This window comes from Cynocephalus volans, chromosome 3 (genome assembly GCF_027409185.1).
Source record: "Cynocephalus volans isolate mCynVol1 chromosome 3, mCynVol1.pri, whole genome shotgun sequence".
NCBI classification, from domain to species: domain Eukaryota; kingdom Metazoa; phylum Chordata; class Mammalia; order Dermoptera; family Cynocephalidae; genus Cynocephalus; species Cynocephalus volans.
In genome coordinates this window covers 165,803,872-165,809,281 of record NC_084462.1, presented here as the reverse complement: position 1 = coordinate 165,809,281, position 5,410 = coordinate 165,803,872, and the positions used below count along the sequence as shown (strand labels likewise).

At 38.7% G+C, this 5,410-nt stretch overlaps 1 pseudogene; it reads left to right on the top strand.

Moving 5' to 3' along the window:
- The first annotated feature begins 1,096 nt into the window (after positions 1-1,096).
- Positions 1,097-3,670, top strand: LOC134372787 (zinc finger protein 555-like; annotated as a pseudogene).
- Positions 3,671-5,410: the final 1,740 nt, after the last annotated feature.

Here is a 5,410-nt window from a genome sequence, read left to right as displayed (position 1 = left end):
GTGAAGGGTTTGTGACCCAATCTCTACAATGCATTTGAAGGGTCTATGGGCCCTAAACCCTAGCCCTGACAATATGAATGGAAAATGTAGTAACTAAAATAATGAAACATTTGGGTTTTTGGCTTTAGTTATGAATTGCCTAGCCATGAAATTGGTGTAGTCACCTAGCAAAACACTTGTAGTGTTGGGGACTAAGAGAGAGGGGGAGAGAGAGAGAGAGAGAGAGAGAGAGAGAGAGAGAGAGAGAGAGAGAGAGAGAGAGAGAGAGAGAGAGAGAGAGAGAGAGAGAGAGAGAGAGAGAGAGGAGAGAGAGAGAGAGAGAGAGAACTCAAAGTTGAATTTAAAACAAAAAAAGACACTTGTGGGCTTCAGCACTGAGGTTCAGGTTCAGGACTGTAGGGAATGTGCCAAGGTCTAAATTTCACACCTTTTCCTTCTTTCCTGAAGTCTGATTTCTCAATAACTTCCTGTTTCCATGAAAATGCACAGAGAGAAAAAGTATAAGCTGAACCTATGATAATTATTACATAAATAAGTTAAAATCAGTGCTTCTCTAAAAAGACTGTTTCCATTCAGCCAGTTGGGCCTGGAGTTCTTTAAGACACTGTGTCTCCCCAGCCCTTGTTGCAAGTTGTGTCCCCACAGGCCCCTTGGCCTCATGTGTGGGGAAGGCAACAGAAGGAAAAGTTCCCAGTCCTTCACTGTGCTTTGATAAACCTTAAAACCTCATCTGGGTTTGCCTTTGTGCTCATGGAGTGCTGAGTGATGTAGTGTGCAGGAGGAAGGGAGCTGAAAATAGTTTGTGACAAGGGGCTGTTGGCCGTAAAATGCAAATATTTGTTTCATTTGTATAGCATTTCTTTGATACTCCCAATGTGGTCTAAACCCTTTTGATAGAGAGGAATAGTCCTGAAGTGGTCCTAGTAAAGATGTAGAGACTAGTCCAATGTGTTGGTGGTGCTGTTAAACCTATGAGGAAGTGAGTGTAGACAGAGGAAGAGGTGACAAGTGCCACAGGGAAGAAGTTGGGAGGCCATAGCATCTCATGTGCACTATGTATGGATAGAATACAGTGCCCACGTTGCCAGTCTCAGCCATGCTCATGCATGTATGTTGGAAGCTTCAGGGCTCAGTGGTCTTTGAGGATGTGGCTGTGCACTTCACCCTGGAGGAGTTGGCTTTGCTTGATTCTGTTCAGAGGGACCAGTACAGAGATGTGATGCTCAAAACTTTTCAGAACCTAGCCTCAATAGGTAAGGAAGGTGTCATTCCTTAACTTAGTCATTTCATGCCAATTATGTCTTGCACATCAAGCCTGTTACAAGACTTGGAATATAGAAAGGCAGTACAATACATTATTAAATAAGGCAGACATGGTCATGGCTGTCATGGACCTAGAATCTAATAGTTTTTCTATGAGAATGAGAATCTATGTATTAAAGGGAGATTTTCTGCCTATAAAGAAAGCTCCCTTAGTGCCATCCTTATGGATATGTTTCATGACCCAGGGAAGTTTGTTTTTGCAGCCCAGTGAGGATTTTATTGTGTTCATTAAATTGCTTGCCATTTTAACCCCTTGTGCTTGATGAAGTCCTGAAATGGCTAAATGCCTTTTGTCTTTTTTGGCTAACAGGTGTCTTATTTCTCACATTATTTTTTCAATTTTTGTTTCAGATGATGAAACTCAATTTATGGCCAATGGGTCAGTTTCTCAGCAGGGTATTTTTGGAGAAAAAGTAACTAAGGATCCTAAAGTAGCAAAGTTCACCAGAAATGATTCCTGGGCCTCTGTTTTAAGAAAAAATTGGGAAGACCTTAGCATTGAAGATCAGCATGCAATGCAGGGGAGACATCTGAGGTGAGTTGCACTAAAGAGAAAGCAGTATCCCAGGAGAGAATCTTACTTAGTATATTATGAAATTTAAAAAGGTAGCAAACAGAAAACTTATATAAGCCTAGCTCCAAATTTATTCACAGAATTTTTACAAAAAATAATATTTCTGTAAATGTGACTCAGACATTGAGTGTTGGAAACATAATTCAGTTGGAAACAATTATCTAGAGACCCCATATATTAGAAACACCTTTAATAATAGCAGTGGTCAAATGCTCTTGCAGAGCATTCAGTTTATTCCCCTTCAAACAATGCAAATAGTGTAGAAAACCTACACTTTCACCTAAAAACCTACCTAAAATGCAATCCTAATACTTATCAATACTAATAAATAATTATTAATCAATTCATTAATAACATGCTTCTCATTTATACTAGAAATTACATGATAGAGAGACTCTGTGAAAGTATTGATCAATGTGGAAAAGCCTTCAGCCAAATTCCAAATCTTAACCCATACAAGAAAATTCCTACTGGACAAAATCAGTATGGATACAGTGCATATGGAAAAGTCTTCATGCATCATTCATTCCTCAAGAGTCACATCAAAGTTCACACTGGACAAAACTGTATCAGTGCCAGGAATGTGGGCAGGACTATGGTTGTCATTCACACCTAAGAACACATGTTAGAACCCACAATGGAGAGAGACCCTATGCTTGTAAGTTATGTGGGAAAACCCTTCCTTGTATATCTTCCCTCAATCAGCATCTATGGATTGATACTGCTGAGAAAACCCATGAATGTAAGCAATATGGGAAAGCCTTCATTGATGTTTCAAATCTTACTAGTCACATAAGAAGTCACACTGGAGAGAAGCCATATACATGTAAGGAATGTGGGGAAGCCTTCTGTTAGTCCTCAACTTTTCAAAGATACATGATAATACATACTGGAGATAAGCCCTATAAATGTAAGAAGTGTGGGGAAGCCTTCAGTTATTCCTCAGCTTTTCAAAGACACATGATACATGCACTCTAGAGAGAAAACACTATGAATGCAAACAGTGTGGGAAAACCTTCATTTATCCCCAGTCCTTTCAGAGAAACATGAAAGGACTCATGGTGGAGAGAAGCCCTATGAATGTAACCAGTGTGGGAAAACTTTCAGTTATCCCTCATCCTTTCAAGGACATATGTGAGTACACAGTGGAGAAAAAAAAATGCATGCACACAGTGGGAAAACTTTTAATTGGCACATACCTTACAAAAGCATATGAGAACAAACACTAGAGAGAAACTCTGTGAATGTAAGCAGTGTGGGAAAGCCTTCAGTTTGTCTGCCTGCCTTTGAGAACATGTGAGAATGTATCATGAAGACAAATTGTACAAGTGCAAGCTGTGTGGGAAAGCTTTCTACTGCCACATATCCTTACAAAAACACATGAGGAGGCACACTACAGAGAAACTCTATGAATGCACACAATGTGGGAAAGCCTTCAGTTGGCCTAAACTCTTGCAACAACACATGAGAACATACTCTGTAGAGCAACCTTCTGAATGTAAGGAATGTGGGAAAGTCTTCAAATAGCCATCATTCTTACCAGTACATGCAAGACTGCACCTTGGAGAGAAATGTTATACATGTAAACAGTGTGGGAAAACCTTCAATTGTTCCTCATCCTTAACAAGACACATGAGAACACATGCTGCAAAAAAATGCTACAAGTGTGATGTGGGACATCTTCTTGCAGATAAATTAACATGTAGTCCTTCAGAAAACTCACACCAGGAGAGTAATCTTGTAAATGCTGGAAACATGATATTGCCTTTATGAGTACCTCATCCTTAAAGTGGACACATAAGGAGTGTGTTTATAGTTTATTCACAAATAAACATTTAGGGGAAAAATGATTCTAACTACTCTAAGCTATAGTAAATGAATTTTGGTAGATATTCTTTTTTCTTACAATTCAGTAAATAAAACTTTTGTATTTACAGCTTCTTGGAGTCATGGGTGATATGAAGTGTATTTTTAATATGCACATAGGTTTAGTTTTTATTTAGTTTCTTTTTTGTTTTAATTTTGGCAGCTGGCTTAATTTCTGTTTAGTTTCTTAAATTGTTCACTAAATAAGGGGTTATTGACACTTTAGTATTTCTTTTCTTTTTTTAACTAACTAAGTGTGGCAGATATTGGATATCACTTGCCTATCATATTTTCCACCTTTCTTACTGGGAGAGTATTTTATTTTTTGGTCAAAGGAGCCTTATTCCATTTTCCTAACAAATAATTGACAGAAATTTGTAATTATGCAAAGCACTTCAAAGAGTACAGTCTCAAGTTCTTCTGGATTGTGTTATAAAATATGGGCAATGTCAGAAATTGCATTTGCCAGAATCTGTTCCCTTTCCAGTTCCATATTTGAATTTACCAATAGCCTCACTTGCATGAGATTTAGAAGGAAGAAATGAAGAAGCTGTTACTGTTTTTAAGGTCCCAATAAATGAAAATAGACAAATGTATATGGGCTTCATGGATACAGGCCTTCAGCTTATTTTCTGGATTCTTGGCCCTGCCAATCAAGAGTATCATCAAAACAAACAGCAAGTGCTTGATTTCCATTTTGTCAGAGGCATAGTCTTCCACAGACTTGTCCATGAGCTTGGTATCAAGGATGTATCTGTGTGGTAAGACACCCAAAGTTTGAATTTCACTGCAAACCCTACAGGTCTCCAGACCGTTGACTCAGACTGTCATGGTTGGCAATCTCTGATGTTCTGATTCCCCTGTCTAGATCTTTACATATTTGTATGATGGTCATCTTCTTCTCAATACCTCTGGTGGCTCTGTGACTCTGATTCCACCAAGAAAAAGCTACAGTGTCACAGCAAAACAAGAAAATAACATATGGGAGTTTGTTACCTATTGTATTTCTAAGTCTGCTGACCCAGGCCTACATGAGAACAAATACCTTCCTCATATATCAGATTCCAGGAGATTTCTGTTACTTAGGGCTGAATGACATTTCTTGATAAGGGTTTAATTACTATGTTTGATAATGTATCATTAAAAACAATGTGTATATTTTTCAAGGAAAGCCTTCTATAGATATTTCATAGAACTATCCTATTTGCTATGTTTTCAAATCAGTTTTATGCTAACTGTATGAGTTTCCTAGGGCTGCCATAATAAAGGGCTGGGTGGCTTAAAACAACAATTTTTCTCATGATCCTGGAGCTGGAAGACCAAAAATAAAGTGTTGGCAGGGCCAAGCTCCCTCTGAAGTTTCCAGGGAAGGATCTGCTCAGGCCTCACCTAGCTTCTGGTAGTTCCTTGGCTTGTGGTAGCATAACAAGTTATCACATGGCATTCTCCCTTTGTGCATGTTTATCTCTTCATATGATGTTCTGTTTATACTGATACCATTCACATTGGGTTGTGGCCCCACCCTACTCCAGTACAACCTCATCTTCACTAATTACATTTAGAACAATTCTATTTTCAAGTGAGGCCACAGACTGAGGTACTGGGGGCCAGAATTTCAACATATGAATTTGTGGGGAGCACAATTCA